A 16,130-nucleotide genomic window follows, 5' to 3' on the forward strand; every position below is an offset into this window, starting at 1 on the left:
AGCCCCTCAAGCTGGAACAGACTGCACCACTGACTGTTGTTACGCCACAACCGCTAAAGCCATCCGAGACGCCTTGACCAGTGCTTCAGAACCACCAACCAGCACCTGACAACGATTCCGGACCCCAAGCCACTGTGTAGGCCAGCCGACAGCCATCCATCCAGCTTTGTTTGCCGAACTACCTGCCTCCTGATACCCACAGCTGTCTTCCATCTTGAACTCTGCCGCACAAGCTGGCAAGCGCCCTGAAACCAGCTTGACCCTTTCAAGCATCAAGAACACCTACAAGCACCAGGTACATTGTGGTTCTCTCCCCCTGGTCCTTCTCCAAAGGCCCCTGGTGACATTTAACGACTCATTGCACCCTTTCCGCTAAAACCAAAAATCCTTGAACGGTTGTGATTATTTACTATCCTGACTACCCTCCTGTCAGTATCCAGAGTGCATACCTTTTCCTTCTTTAAAACTGTCTGCCTGCTGCATTCCTTTACAGGGTGGGTTGTATTTTGTAGTGTGCAAGAACTGTCTGTGTTATCATAATAAAGTAGATATATTTATAAAACCTTGACTGGACAGTCCCTTTTATCATTAGGAAATAATTGTATTTTCACTGTGTTGCAACTAACAAACGATCCACAACCTTTCGCGATAAGCCTGCCATTCCGTCCACGTTACCAAAATTGGAAAAGGAGGTTTATAATTTGCTTGTGTTTCCAATCTGTTCAGATCCCTTTTGGTGTACTACATGTGTGGGGCTGATTGATGGTTTTGAAACTAATATTTATCCCTAGATCACTGGTGCCCCAGATTTTGAATCGTCACAATGCTACTGAAAAAGCTTGGGCAGATCAAAATGCGTGGCAAAAGTGGGGACTGTCAGGCCTTCTCATATGTCTCAAGATGCCAATCCTTAATGCAGTATGTGGTGAGAGAGAGAGAGAAAAAGAGAGAGAGACAGTGAGAGAAGGAGAGAGAGAGAGAGAGAGAGAGAGAGAGAGAGAGAGAGACAGATGTCTAAAGTGGCAAGTGGGAGTTGAAGGGGTTCACCAAATACTAACATTTCTCATTTCTCATTCTACCTAGCCTCGTAGTATCCTACCCTGTAGCCCCATTCCTCTACCCTAGCTCCCCGCAGAGACCCATTGTTACTAACACCCATCTTCCACTCAGACCCAGCACTGTCCCTTTTGAACTTCACACCACACACAGGCAAAAAACCAACAGCCTTCATATAACTTCACTCACCGAGGACAGGATTATGCCTCTGCATGTCATCGGGCCTAAAGCAACACAGCTACCCTGAGAGCTCAGCCTACACCACACACATCACTGTACGTTTCTTAATAAGTAGACACTTTCCCAAACCAATGGATTGTTTTCTCAATAACTCACACCACCATTGTTGCATCAGCAACTTTGCTCTCCTTTAGCAACTCCACTAACCACACCATCCCCACCCTCTCAGCGAAAGCAAAGTCCCAAGAGCCAATGGTAGAAGTCAAACTATGTCTAACCCAATATCGTAACATACATGATGCTTGAAATCACAGCAGTGCAGTATCCAAAATGAGAACACCAGGAATGTGCGAATGCCTTCCTTAACTTGGCACATACAATAATACACGGTGGTGCTGTTGAGCAGCCCAAGATGGCTGCTTTGTCTCCAAGCTCTGTGTGGACAGGAAGGAAATCCACTCACATCTGCGGTCTACGCCATCCTAATGCCCCAACTACTGGATGGGTGACAGATTATATCTCTCTGCCTGGGTGCTGCGAGTTTGGGCCGTATTCGGAGACCTGGGACCAATCTACAGCGCCTGATACTTCTGGCCGACTCTGCGGGCGCGACGGCCCTCCCTCGAGCCTGGACTTCCCTACGCCTGACGTCCCTGGTGCCGCCAACTAATCACTTGCGACACCCGCCCTTGGCTCCCCCTGGCCGGTCCCGGCTACGCCTCTGAGGCTCTGCCCCCGCTTGAGTTGCCTGCTGCCTGAGCATGGTGCGGCTCTGGGGAACGGCCCAGCGTCGGGGCCGGGTTGAAACACACCCTCCCCTTGCAGCCTCGTGGGTCGGTCGGCCTGTGCCTGGGGGGACGGCGCCAACTCCGGGCTGGAGCCGGACAACCATCCAACAAGTGTTTCCTGGGGAGGCGGCACACATCGAGCCCGCTGGGTGGATGCTCGCTTCCCCCGCACCCTGCACGTCCACTGCAGCCCCATCCTGTTTGGGGAACCTCCCGCCTGCCCGGACCTCTATGGTGAAGACTACTGTCAGCTTCCCGAGGAGGCGCACCCTTGGCCCTTCCACGCGTACTCGGAGGCAGCGCGGACTGTGGACCTGGCCCCCCTGACCTCCTGCCCGCTCGATTCTGCGCTGGAGAGGCCGCATCTCTGGTGAGAAGCGGGAGACGCGTTTAGTTGCCCGGTGGCGTTCCCCATGCCTGTAGGCCCCCGCTACCAGATAAATCCTCCTCGCCTGGCCAACACACTTACGGGGTGCCTAGAGCCTCACGCGGCGCCCACTGCATAACTCAAAAATGGCCTGCCCATCCGTCTGGAGACACGTGTTTTTGCATACTGATCCTGGCCGCAAAAACCTTATGTGGCTCGGTCACAATAGGCTATAACCAATGCTGTAGCCCATCTCTGCCACGGACATCCAGTACTTTACTGACCCTCTTACTCACTGGGCAGGGTTCATTCACCCCTCCTCCGGGGTTGCCAACAGTGGCGGATTTCCAGCACGCACTGGCGGGAAGAGCTTGTTGCCTACTATCCCTAACCAGAGGAGGCGTGCGGCCCCTCACCCTGGCCTGCCACTTCATCACATGCCTGCAGCGGATCGCCCTCCCAGGGCCCCCCGCGACTTGCTCATCCAATCTAACTCTAGCTCTGCTACAGTCATCCCCTACTAAAACTGCCCAGCTGCTTGCTCTCACTGCTGCTGCTGCCCCTTGCAGCCTGTACTTGTCGGTGCTGGTGCCTCCTGCTCAACCCCGGTTCCACTAGCGGGCCGCTGCAGCACTCATTCCTCCACCAGCGATGTCTAACAGGTCCTGTGGAGCGGGTAAAGGGGGCACCATGGACAAATTCACCAAATCTGTCCCTAGAGCTGAAGTGGCCCACACATCGTCCTTGCAGGAGGAGCCCGAGGCCGACTCACACTCCAACTCCTTAGCACCGGATTTAACCACAATGATGGAATCAATGGCCAAGAACTTTGCCTCCTTCCACGAGAAACTAGACGACATAAACGCCAATGTTGCCTCACTGAAAACCAGAGTCGACCAGGCTGGGACCAGAATCAATCGATACCGAGAACAGAATCTCTGAAAATGAGGACGAAATACATTCGCTACAGACCACAGTTACAACTCTCTCTCGTGATATGAAGACCGTAATGGCAAAGTGTGATGACTTGGAGTCTCGCTCACGCAGGAACAACCTTCGCCTAGTCGGTGTTCCCGAAAACACCCTCAAAGGTCGCATGGAAGACGCGGTCGAGAATTTACTTAAAGACTTACTTGGTAACCCGGCCTTGTCACCATATTTCACAGTTGAGCAAGCCCATCGGGCCCTGTCGCCGCGGCCTAAACCAGGTGACTTCCCGAGGCCTATCATTGCTTGAATTCTCAACTACCGCGACAGAGACCTCATTCTGCGTCTGGCACGCGAGAAGGTGGAATTATGCCTGGAGGGCCACACTATCAGGATCTTTCCCGATTTCTCAGTGGGGGTACAACAAGAATGGCGCCAATTCCTAGGCGTCAAAAAACTGCTCAGAGAACACAATGTACCCTATGCTATACTGTTCCCGGCCCGCCTCAAAATCACCCATAATGGCAAACTCTACTTTTTCACTGTCCCGGACGAGGCAGTGAAGTTTATTGAATCACAAATTCCCCTTCCCAATGCCGGGGAGGCCCCTGCTGAGGATGATTAATCCTGATTCGCCTTTATTCCTTTGCCTATTCTGTCTGATAACCTTTGCCTATTGATGCGCAAATGGCAATGATGTACACTAGAATTCTCGGCTACAGAGACAGGGCGCATACCCTTCGACTGCTTTGCGAGGAGGTTGTCCTGCAACTGGTTTCTCATACTGTCTGTACTCCCTGTCTTTTCCTCTAATCACCTCGTGTCTCATTAATCTGCACATTATTGTTTGTTCCTCTATGTGTTGATAGCAATGTAACCTATTGGTTCACCTCTATGTATTCATTTATCGCCTGAGATGAACAGACTTGGCAAGCTCACCACCTGTGCCTATGGGCGGTTCTCCGCCATCCTTTCCTTATTTGCCTTCACTGACTCATTCTGGCACTTGTGACTTAATCGCCTGCACCCACAAGCCTGATTATTGACTACCTGTGTGCGGAGCTCCCCGCATTTTGTTTAGATCCTCTCTACTCTGTCTCAGGTTATGTGGGTCAGGAACCATTACTATGCTTATGTCTGTTCAATGTACCGCAGGCAACTATATGTCATTTTTATTTGCTTAAGTGTCCACCACACGGCAACAGCGCTCCCCACTGCGATTGCAAGGTTCGGTCTTGTTAACTTGATGTTGGGTTTTGGCCCTGGTTGGGCCGCAATTAAAGCGGTCCCATGTGTGGCTCTGTCTGTTGTCCCCTGTTTCATGGGGGGTTTCGGTTCTGAAGGGAGGGGGGAGGTGGGACACACTGCCTGCCAGGAGGGGGTGGTGCGGGAGGGGGCTGGGGCTGGGTTGGATAACGTTATTGGAAAAGGGAGAGGCAGACTGGCAGACCACGAGGCGTCGGGGGGCCAGCGCACAGGCGGATCCCGCCGTAAATATACTCTACGACAACAGTGGTGGGATGTTCACTTGACTCTTAGAATGCCCATAACAGTGATGTCCTGAAACATACGGGGCTTGAGTAACTATACCAAGGCTCGTAAGATCATGACCTACGCTAACAGACAATGCTGCAAAATATTACTCCCGCAGGAGACACATTCCAGGGGCCCTCTGACTAAATGTATGGCACCATCATGGGGACCCCATAGATACTCCACCTCGTAATCCACTCGTGCCAGAGGGGTGTTGACAATGGTTCACAAATCGCTTAAGTTTGTTCTCTACAAGAGCTATATAGACCCGGAGGGAAGATACATTATATTGCACTGCGCGATAGCTAACAGAGAATACCTGTTGGTAAATACCTATGGCCCCAATGTAGACTCCCCCGACTTTGTCGACCTGGTGGTATCCATATTGCTTGGCTATGTGGGGGTGCAGATCATTTGGGGGGGATATGAATTTCATATTGGACACTATGCTAGACAGAACAGGCACAGCACCTAGACCCCTGTCCGGCGCGGCACGCAGGCTCCTGGCACATTGCAAAGCACTTGATATTCGAGACGCATGGAGGGCACTGCATCCACAAACACGCGAGTACACTCACTACTCTTCGGTTCACGACAGCTCCTCTAGAATTGACATGTTCCTATTGTCAAGCGCAATGCTGGGTAGAGTAGCGGAAAAACAGATACTCGCGCGCACTCTGTCAGATCATTCACCGATCTTGATATCCCTGAAACTGGGTATACCGGCCCCTACCATCCACACATGGTGATTTAAGTCCTCTGCTCTGCAGGCCATTGTCTTCAAGGCAGACATCCTTTCCGATATCCATTCCTATTTTGAGTATAATACGCACCAGTCCACCACCTTGGGAGTCGGTTGGGATGCCTTTAAAGCCTTTTACAGGGGAATGTCCATTTCTAGAGAGGCGGGAGTCCTCAAAACCATAAGAGCAGCCCACACCCGCTCCGAAGCCAAACTACATGAACTAGAGCGAGCAAACCCGACCTCAGCTGACCCTGCTACTCTCTCCCAAATTAGCAAAGAACTTCAATTTTTCAATGAACAGGCCACTAGGGAAGTGCAGTACTTCAGCCGTCCACAAGCTGCACGGAAATATGGAGAGGGTGATAGACCTGGCAGAACACTGGCCACCTTGGCGAGGGGTGAGTGGGGCCAAACCCAGATTACTTGTGTCAGGGACTGCCAGGGGGTAGTAAAGTGGTCCGACCAGCAGATCCTGGAGGTCTTTACGGACTTCTACTCGGCACTATATTCTCAACCCCCCGAGCATAGTGATTCCCGCATGCGGGATCTACTCGAACAGATACCCACTACCTGTATCTCCTCCGCAACCAGAGACCAACTTGACTCCCCAATCATATTGGACGAAATAGTTGAGGCCATAACCAGTTTCCCTAAGGGAAAGGCGACGGGCCCGACGGGCTAACGGCAGAATTTAACCAGGAGCATGTAGCTATATTGGCCCCCAGGCTACTTGAAGTATGGAACGAATCACTTCGTCTAGGGTCCCTTCCCCCAACACTACGCAAGGCCGTCATAACGGTCCTGCTCAAGCCCGGTAAACCCAGCGATGAGTGCGGTTCTTACAGGCCCCATCTCGCTAATGAATCTGGACACTAAAATCTTTGCCAAAGTAATTGCCAATCGCTTCCTTCTGGTCATGTCATATATGGTCCATGATGACCAGTCAGGCTTCGTGCCCGGAAGGTCCACGTCCCATAATATTAGAAGGCTGCTCAACGTCATGTCGCGAATTAACCAGGGTGCGAGTGCGGTTACAGTCACACTGGATGCCCAGAAGGCTTTCGATATGGTGTCCTGGAAGTACATGTGGCTAGTATTGGAAGCTATGGGCATAGGGCCCAACATGATCGCATATATCAAGCTCTTATAAACCTCCCCTGTGGCCAGGGTCCGAGTCAACTCCCAGACGTCCGGCCTGATCCCCTTCTTCCGTGGCACCCGACAGGGCTGTCCGTTCTTCCCGATCCTGTTTGCCCTGGCAATCGAGCCAATGGCGCACCATGTCAGGGAGCACCACTCGCGTAAAGGGATACGGCTGCAGGGCGCTCCGGAAATTATTTCTCTTTACGCGGATGACGTGTTATTGTTCATTAGAGACCACGCGGCTCACCCTGGCCCAATTCTGCGTGACATCACCCGCATAGGCACATACTCTGGATTCACTATAAATTACACTAAATCCGAGCTTTTCCCTCTCACCAGCTCCACTTCACAACCTGCCACTGAGTACCCGCTCTGCTGGTCCCCTAACGGTATTAAGTACCTAGGAGTTCAGGTGTCCCTGACCAAAGATACGATGCTAACAGACAACTACCTGGCCGCGCCTAAGCAGGCCGAAACCAAAATGGCGCGTTGGCGCTCACTTCCACTATCCCTAGCTGGGAGACTTTCACTTGTAAAGATGATATTCCTCCCCAAACTGCTGTACATATTCACCAATGTACCTATTTGGCCCGGTAAGAGATACTTTACAAACTTACATAAGCTGTGCGCTCAGTTCCTATGGCATTCTGGCGCTGTGTGTAAAAAATGGTCCGATATGACACTCCCCTACGACAAAAGTGGGTTCACCGCACCTGATATGCTGCGGCACTGGGTCACAGCACACGCACAGTTTGCTTCTTACTGGTACCCTGGGCCCTCTCCACGCCCCCATGTCAAATTGGAAACCCTGGCTGCAGCAGGTACCAACACAATGTCATTAATATTACACCAGCGGTATGAGCCAAACTCGCCCATTGACCCGGTCCGAACCCCTGTGCAAGCCTGGGGTAGGATATTCGAAACATGCGCCGAACAACATCCATATTACAAGTGGCTCCCCGCCTGGCGATTTCCCGGGCTGGAACCCACATATGACACTGCCCTGGCATGACACTGGGAGACCTTGGGATACCTCACCCTAACCGATTTCTACCCAGATGGGCAGTTCGTAACACCACAGACGTGGAAACCGGGTCACTCGGGCTCAGCATTGGAATTACTGCAATTTTATAGACTCCGTGCTGCCTTCCGAAATGCCTAGCCCGACTTCCCCAATAAACCGCCGGACTCCCCTGGGATTGCATACATCGCAAATTCGGGCGGCGCCCGTGGGGTTGTCTTCACTCTACAAACTCCTGCAGGCTGCTGCCCCACCCCAACCCTCCAGGGCCCGGGATAACTGGGCGACTGAGCTGGAACTGGAGCTCACCGACCATCTATGGGTGAAGATGTGCTCTCACACTAAAAGTGTCTACCTAAATATACGTTATCGCAGCATACAATACAGATTGTTGAATAGGCTGTATTACACCCCGTGCAGGATTTCCGAGTTTGTGCGATCTGACCCATGGCTCTGTCCTCGCTGCGACGCGGAGGGCGCGATCACTTACACATGTTCTGGGACTGTCCTAGACTGGCCGCATTCTGGGAAAAGATCCTGGAAACACTATCCGAAATCAGTGATGCTGTTGTTGACCCCGACCCGATGGGAGTTCTGTTTGGAGTGTGGCAGACTGGGGGGGCTAAAGACATGGCCAAATTCCTGAATGTGAGCTGTATAATTGCTAAAAAAATGTATTTTACAGAACTGGAAGTGCTCCTCACCCCCCCTCATTCCAGAAATGGTTAAAATTACTCACATGGTCCCGTAATTGCGAAGAAGAGTTCTTTAATACGATTCCTGCTCACTCCCGCCCCCAAAATATATGGTCTGCCTTTAACAGTTACCTGAATAGATTGGACGAGCACTCTTCTGTTGACAATTCCTCCCAGACTTCTCAGTTAAGTGTTGAAACATTAGATGCCCCATGATGTTTTATTCCCCACCTACTGATGTACAATTGCTTTTGTACACCTTTTTACTCATCTATGTATATATTGAAATTCCTGGTTGCTCTGATGTCTGTGTATGCTGTATGCCTCTGCCAACAAAAATAAAAGTTTTTAAAAAAAGATACAATAATACACAAGAGAGCATGAACAACATAAATGTTAACAGAATCATGTTAACAATAGACGGTGAATGTGAATTTGCAACCCTTGATTTCATTTAATAAATGGAAAATGTTAAACTATGTATTAAAAAATCATTTCATTCCATGGTTATCATACAAAGCTTAAACAAAAAATCTAGTTCATCCATAGATAACAACCAACGGTGTGCAGTCATAATGTCGACAGTCAAAATTTCGAAAAATAAATGTCGAAAAAAATAATGTCGACAAACAATAATGTTGACATTTTTCGATATTTTTTCGAAATTTTGACTTTATTGTATAAATAAATAAATATATATATATAAAATGTGTTGAGTATGAGGGGTGGTTGGGGGGGTGTGGGGGGGTGGCAGGGGGGTGTTGGGTGAGGGGGGTTGGGGGGGGACCCCCCCATAGTAAATGATACTATTTTTATTTATTTAATTATTGACTAAATAAATAAATAAATATATAATTGGTATGTGTTGAGTATGAGGGGTGAAAGGGTGGTTGGGGGGGTGTGGGGGGGTGGCAGGGGGGTGTTGGGTGAGGGGGGTTGGGGGGGGACCCCCCCATAGTAAATGATCCTTTTTTTGGTTATTTAATTATTGACTAAATAAATAAATAAATATATAATTGGTATGTGTTGCATATGAGGGGTGGGAGGGTGGTTGGGGGAGGTGTGGGGGGGTGGCAGGAGGGTGTTGGGTGAGGTGTTGATAGATTTAAGGGTTTATAGTCATAATGTCTAAAAAAAATGTCGACATTTTTTTTTCGAAAAAATGACTTTTTACATTATAAGTATAGGATGTCGACATTATTATTTTCGACATTTTTTTTTCGACATTTTTGTCTGTCGACATTTTTTTTTCGACATTATGACTATAAACCCAACCAACATCCTGGGTTGTCCCTAATACATACAATGACTTGGCACACAGAAATTACAAATAACTACAATACATGAAACTACTCAACTTAGAAACAATACTATGTATGGACAAATTTCACACATGTGACGCAATCACCTGTGTTAAAAAAGTACCAAACATGTTTCAGTCCCATATTCTTGTTTATGGACCTTCCTCAGGGCAATATATTATAACAACCCTTTGTTTCATTCAGAATATTAATTTCTCACATGCTGGAAGTTATCAACAACCTTGAAACCAACTGCTTTTTGATCCCTTTGTAATTGTAGTCAGACTTATCAATAATGTGAAATAGCAGATACTAATTAATAGTGCATTACATAGCATTTTTCATAGCTCAACCATGCCAAGCCTTTCACAGTAGTTGACCACAATTCCTTTCAGTTATCTTCTCATTCTCATAAAGCAAACATTAATTCAGACCTCCTCAAATTTGCCCATTATGTGTGATAAAGATGTTGCGTGGTAATGTCATTTCCATACCACAGCACACCATGTCTCTGTATGAAAGAACTCGACCAGCAGTTATCTTGTTGTACCTCTGCTGCTTTTGACGTGATATATCTTTCAGTGCAGTTCAACCACCTGTAACCTTTAATTAGTATTATTATTTAAATGATTGTTATGACTAGTGTTCTCTCCTCCTCTCCCTTTCTCCCTTTTCCTATCTCCTCCCCTCCTCCCCTTACTTCTTCTATGCACTTACTCTATCAAAATTGTCCCTGGACCTAGTACGATAGCAGCCTCGACTGTCTCTTCCCCCTCCCCTTACTGTTTTTTTCCTCCCTACCCCCACTCCAGCACTATCTGAAATGTCGTCAGGCCTAGTATGATAGTCGCTTGTTTTGTTCCTCCCCTAACTTTCTGCACTCCTCTCCCTCACCTCTTTTTTTTCTCCGGCTCTACCAGAAATGTCAGGCCTAGTACGATAGTCGCCTGTCTGTTTCCATTTCCTTCTCACTCCCTTCCCTCTTCCTTATCTATTTATTAGCTCTTGCACTATCTGAAATGTCATCAGGCCGAGTACAATAGTTCATTTCACATCCTCACTGTTCATGGCCTGTAAGAATGCCATTGTATTTTCCATTGTTCCTTCCCTTGCCTTGAAGCGCTTTGAAACATATTGTGTAAAAGCGCTATATAAATAGACTATCATATCATATCATTGTTCATGTCACTTCATTTCTTGTTTGTTTCTGACATAGTCTATAGAACAAGCATGTAAATACAACCATTCATCCATTATACAGAAACATAATACATAAAGACAATGATCAAATCCATTGCAAATATAAAATATCACAAAAAACACTTACACAAGTTACATAATACATGAATAAATAACAACCAATCAAAAAAATCCAATTAAAAAATGATAACGGTTTCTAACAACATTATAGTGCTACACCAGGGGATTGTGTTGGTGGGTGGTGGAGGATGGTCAGTACGAAGTGAGGGTGACATGCAAGCTGTGCGCTCGACCCAGACCTTTAAAATAGCTCCAAATTGTTTTAAGAGGAGTGCTGGCAACTTGTGAAGTCTCCTCTGCACGAGGAAAAGAAAATACAGAGCTGTTTACCTGTGGGATGTTCATAGTTTCAGTATAACACATGGTGAGACCCTCTTTTCCCACACAAGGGAAATGTTGCACACTCTGGTGCCTCCATGTTCGAAAGCCTGATATCACTTGACATGTTGAGAGAGATGAGATGAGAGTAGTCGTTAATTTTTTTTCTCTCTCTTCTATACTCTTCAAGCCTGGAGATTATATTGGACTCGTGGTTGTGAAGACCACACTTCGGCGTTGCTGTGGTGAGTTACTCTTCTTCTGCGACCACTTCAGGCTGACGGGCCGGTGTTCGCTGTCCGTCCTATGGCATAGGCATCTTCTCCCTTCTCCCTTCACCTACTTACACAATATGTTTCAAAGCGCTTCAAGGCAAGGGAGGGAACAAGGGAAAATACAATGACATTCTTACAGGCCATGAACAGTGAGGATGTGAAATGAACTATTCCACACTCCAATGAATGCCCCGTGAATGGGAGGGTATGTGTGCGTTGTGGGACAGCGGCCCATTTTGCCAGAATGTGCCGGGCTGCAAAACCATTCGCTATCCTGCGAGCCCCGAGGAGAGGTAGCAATGTGGGGCAGCGCAAGCAGAGAAATGTGGCAGAGGTGGAACAGGAGTTCCAGGATCTGGAGATTGCAGAGGAAGAAGAAGAGGATGAAGAGGTGTTCTTCCTATCCAATATTGACTCCAAAACCAAGAAGAGAAGGTAGCCCATGCACGTGGTGGACATTTGCGAGATTCCAACCCCAGTGTTAATAGACACGGGTGCATCAGTCTGTATGATGGCAACAAGACATTATGAGCCACTACCGGGACCACCAGCGCTGGTGGAAACCAAAGCAAAAATATATTCCTTCAGAGGTGACCATCCACTTGCACTCCAAGGGGTGTTTGTAGTGTCTGTCACTCACGGTAATAACTGTATCAGGGTGAAATTCTTTGTGACCAACGTCAGCCCACACTTGCTCCTGAGTTGCCCCACGTCTGAGGCGCTAGACATTGTGCATTTTGCACTCTCAGTGTATAAAGTGGACATCCAAATCATTACCAACAGATGTGCGGACACTTTTAGGGTGTCTGGAAGCTTAGGGGAGAGCCAGTCAAATTGCACATAGATGAGACAGTGCGCCCAACAGCACTGAAGCACAGATGCATACCTTTCCACCTACGAGCGCAAGTGGAGCAGAAGCTCCAAAATGTAATAAACTCAGACATCATTGAAAAGGTCGACGGCCCTACAAAGTGGGTGTCCCTCATCTGCGTGAACATGAGGCTACCCAACTTTGCCATAAAAAGGGAACGCCGCCTGACACCTACGCTGGACGATGTAGTAGGTGAGCTACAGGGTGCCATGGTCTTCTCAAAACTAGATTTGCGTTCTGGTTATCACCAACTTGAACTGCACCCGGACTCCCGATATATAACCACATTCAAAACCCACAACGGCATGTACCGGTATAAACGGTTGAGCTTTGGAATCTCCTCGGCCGCCGAGGTGTTCCAAAATGTCATCAGGGGCGCCCTGACCGACCTGGAGGGCGTAATAAACCTAAGTGACAACATCTTGGTGTACGCGACATCTGAAATAGAACACATGTTCAGGCTGGAAAAGGCACTAGATAGAATCTGAGACCTGGGTTTGACTTTACATCGTGAAAAATGTGACTTTCTGAAGGGGAGTATTGCATTTTTTGGGTTCATTTTCCACTCTGGCGGGATCTCACCAGACCCACAGAAGGTGAAGGACATTTGGAACACAAGACCACCAGATAATCCCTCCGAGGTGCAGAGTTTCTTAGGGATGGTAAACTATTGTGGGAGGTTCATCAAAAACCTGGCCTCCCTCTCAAAACCTCTTCGGGCCCTCACGAAGAAGGATACCGCCTGTACCTGTTTGACTGTCGAGCAGGGGGCTTTTAACACCATTAAAATTAGACTTACGGGGGACGAGACTATGGCTTTCTTTGACCCAGAGAAAGAGTCAGAGCTGGTTGTGGATGCCATACCAGTGGGGCTGGGTGCCGTGCTACTCCAACTCGATTTCGCAAGGAAAAATTAAGCCCATCACATACGCCAGCAAGTCACTAATGGACACGGAGCAAATATACTCCCAAATCGAAACAGAAGTGCTGGCCATACGGTGGGGCTGTAGACATTTTCGCATCTACATCTTCGGCAAACCAGTCTCTGTCATCACTGACCACAAGCCTCTGATCCCCATTCTAACGGGGTCATCCTCCAAACAACCACAGAGGATAGAAAGGTCGATGCTCCCCCTCATTGAGTATGGTGTGAAGCTGCAATACAGGCCAGGCACACACAACCCGGTGAACTACCTATCCTGCCATCCTAGTGGCAGCGGCTGTCAGGCACGGCAGTCAGCGGGGGACTGTGAGGAGTATGTCCGCCAAGTGATTGATGCAGCCATGCCAGTAGCCCTGACACTGAGTGAACTAGCCGAGGCCTCGCAGGCTGATGAATGCTTCCAACTTGTTCAGAACGCTGTTGAGAGCAGGGACTGGAAATCCCTGCTTGCAGATTTGTCACGGAGGGACAAAGACACTCAGCATGATTTACAGTCGCTGTGACATGCCTGACACGAGCTATCAAGGTCGGACGAAGGCCTGCTACTTCGAGGGAGACAAATGGTAAAACCTAGGAGGCTGGTGGAGAGAGTACTTGAACTAGCCCACAGTGGCCATCAGGGCACCACCAAGACCAAGGCAAGGCTAAGAACCAAAGAATGGTTCCCGGAACTTGAAGGAAGAGTAGATGAATACATTTGCCAATGCATCTGGTGTGAAGCGGCTGCACCCGTGAATAAAGAGCCGTGCATTGAATCAATGGAACGGAGCGGAAGCCCATGGAGCATGGTGCATGCAGACTTTGGGTCCACCGGGAGGAGCATGTACTTTTTCGTACTAATCGACCAGTGGTCACGCTACCCAGAGGTGGAGGTAGTCGAATCAACATCAAGTGACCAGACAATACAAGCGATGGAATAGATCTTCGCAACCCATGGATTTCCCACGGTGATATGTTTGGACAACAGACTGCCGTTTCATGGCCAGCAGTTTGCAGATTTCATGACCAACTGAGGTATCACGCACAGGAAAGTGACCCCTGCCTGGCCAAGAACTGATGTGGAGGTGGAGCGGTTCATGCGCACCCATAAGAAGATATTTCGGATCTCACAGAGCCAAGGGGGGAAACTGGAGAGAAACCTATATGAGTTCCTTCGAGAGTATCAATCAACACCTCATCAATCTACAGGGGTGGCCCCAGCAGAGGCTCTGTTCAACCGATGCCTGAGGGGGCTGCTACCCGAGACTGCGGGCCGACCACCAGGTGTCATTGATGGCCAAAAGACACTGGAAGGCCGACGGACGCACAATGAGCGAGAGAACCCAGGCGGCGGTTAAAACCTTCAGACATTGCAGTAGGAGATATTGTCCTAGTGAGGAACCGGCACGCAGAGGGAAAACTGTCCCTGCACTATGAGCCTACCCCCATGGGGGTAACCCATTCCAATGGGTCCGTGGTGACGGCATCAGACCAACGGGGAACTGTCACAAGGAATTCCTGTTTCTTCAAGAAGATTGACACCCGAGATCAAAGGGAAGAGCCTGCTGGAGGAGTGTCTCCGGCTCGAGCTGCAACGAGTGGGCCGATGCTTGAAGAGGACTCAGGAGACCCTGAACCAGCGGGAGGCAGCCCTGACAATGTATGTGGGGAAGGACGCTCCCCCCGCCGTGAGGACCGTAGGTGTCCGGCCAGGTTCAAGGACTACATTCTGGACCCAAGTTAACGAAGACCAGAAGTGGATGGTATTTGCCCAGGTTGGGCTGTGATTTAGTTTGGTGTATTATGTACCCGTTATAAACGTCACGTTGACAAGTTTATTGGAATATTGCATATGTTGTTTTGTTATGAAAAAGGAGGGATGTGACAGAGTCAAGTGTGTATGTGCGCTTGTGTGACAGCAACGTTTGCCGTCGCGCATGCGCGGTTGATAAAGCGACAGCCCATGCAGATCAGACCACGCCAGGGAACCCGCAACGAGCAGACCTGTGTCTGTGTGCTTACTATGGTACGGGTGGGCTGGGCCTGCTTACGGGGGGACCTGGGGACATAACAACACTTTAACATCCATATTGCTCACGAGTGGTGCAATTGCCATTTCAACACAAGAAGAGGGCAACCATAATCAACATACATGGGAAGCAAGAAGGGCAAGGGAGTGGACGCCTATGTATTCACACCACGCATAGCTCTCAACCATTTGTGTCGCAAAGGTGGGTGAAATCACCCGATTTTGTTTTTGGCGGGTGAGATGCCCATTGGAATTAATGGGCGTGCAGGAGGCTTGGCGGGTGAGTCAGCCCTTTACAAGGCGGGTGACATCCGCCAAAAGCGTGTAAGTTGAGAGCTATGCACCACGGAGTGGGTGGTCTAAGCCGAAACACAGTGTCGGATCTCCTGGCTGCTGCACTGCACCCTGTAATCCAGTGCCAGCTACTCCATTGCCGGTTTCTGCGTTGGGGTGAATCAAGTCGTTCCTAACGGTAACGAGAGAGGGTGCACTCCGTGGAGAATTTGCATCTGATGGGGCAGGTGCCGACAGTGGTTAGCTACAGGGTTTTGCCTCCTGTCTGCTCTTCTTGGGCGTGGTCATGCTTCTCAAGACCCAAACAAATGCAGACTCTGGCTTCGTGTGCCCACAGCGTGCTAATCACTTCCGGATCCGTTCAGATGTCCAGTACTAGCCTCCAGTGGCGAGGTGGTGACAGGG

This window comes from Ambystoma mexicanum, chromosome 11 (assembly GCF_040938575.1).
Source record: "Ambystoma mexicanum isolate Mex_15411 chromosome 11, UKY_AmexF1_1, whole genome shotgun sequence".
In the NCBI taxonomy this organism is placed as follows: Eukaryota; Metazoa; Chordata; class Amphibia; order Caudata; family Ambystomatidae; genus Ambystoma; species Ambystoma mexicanum.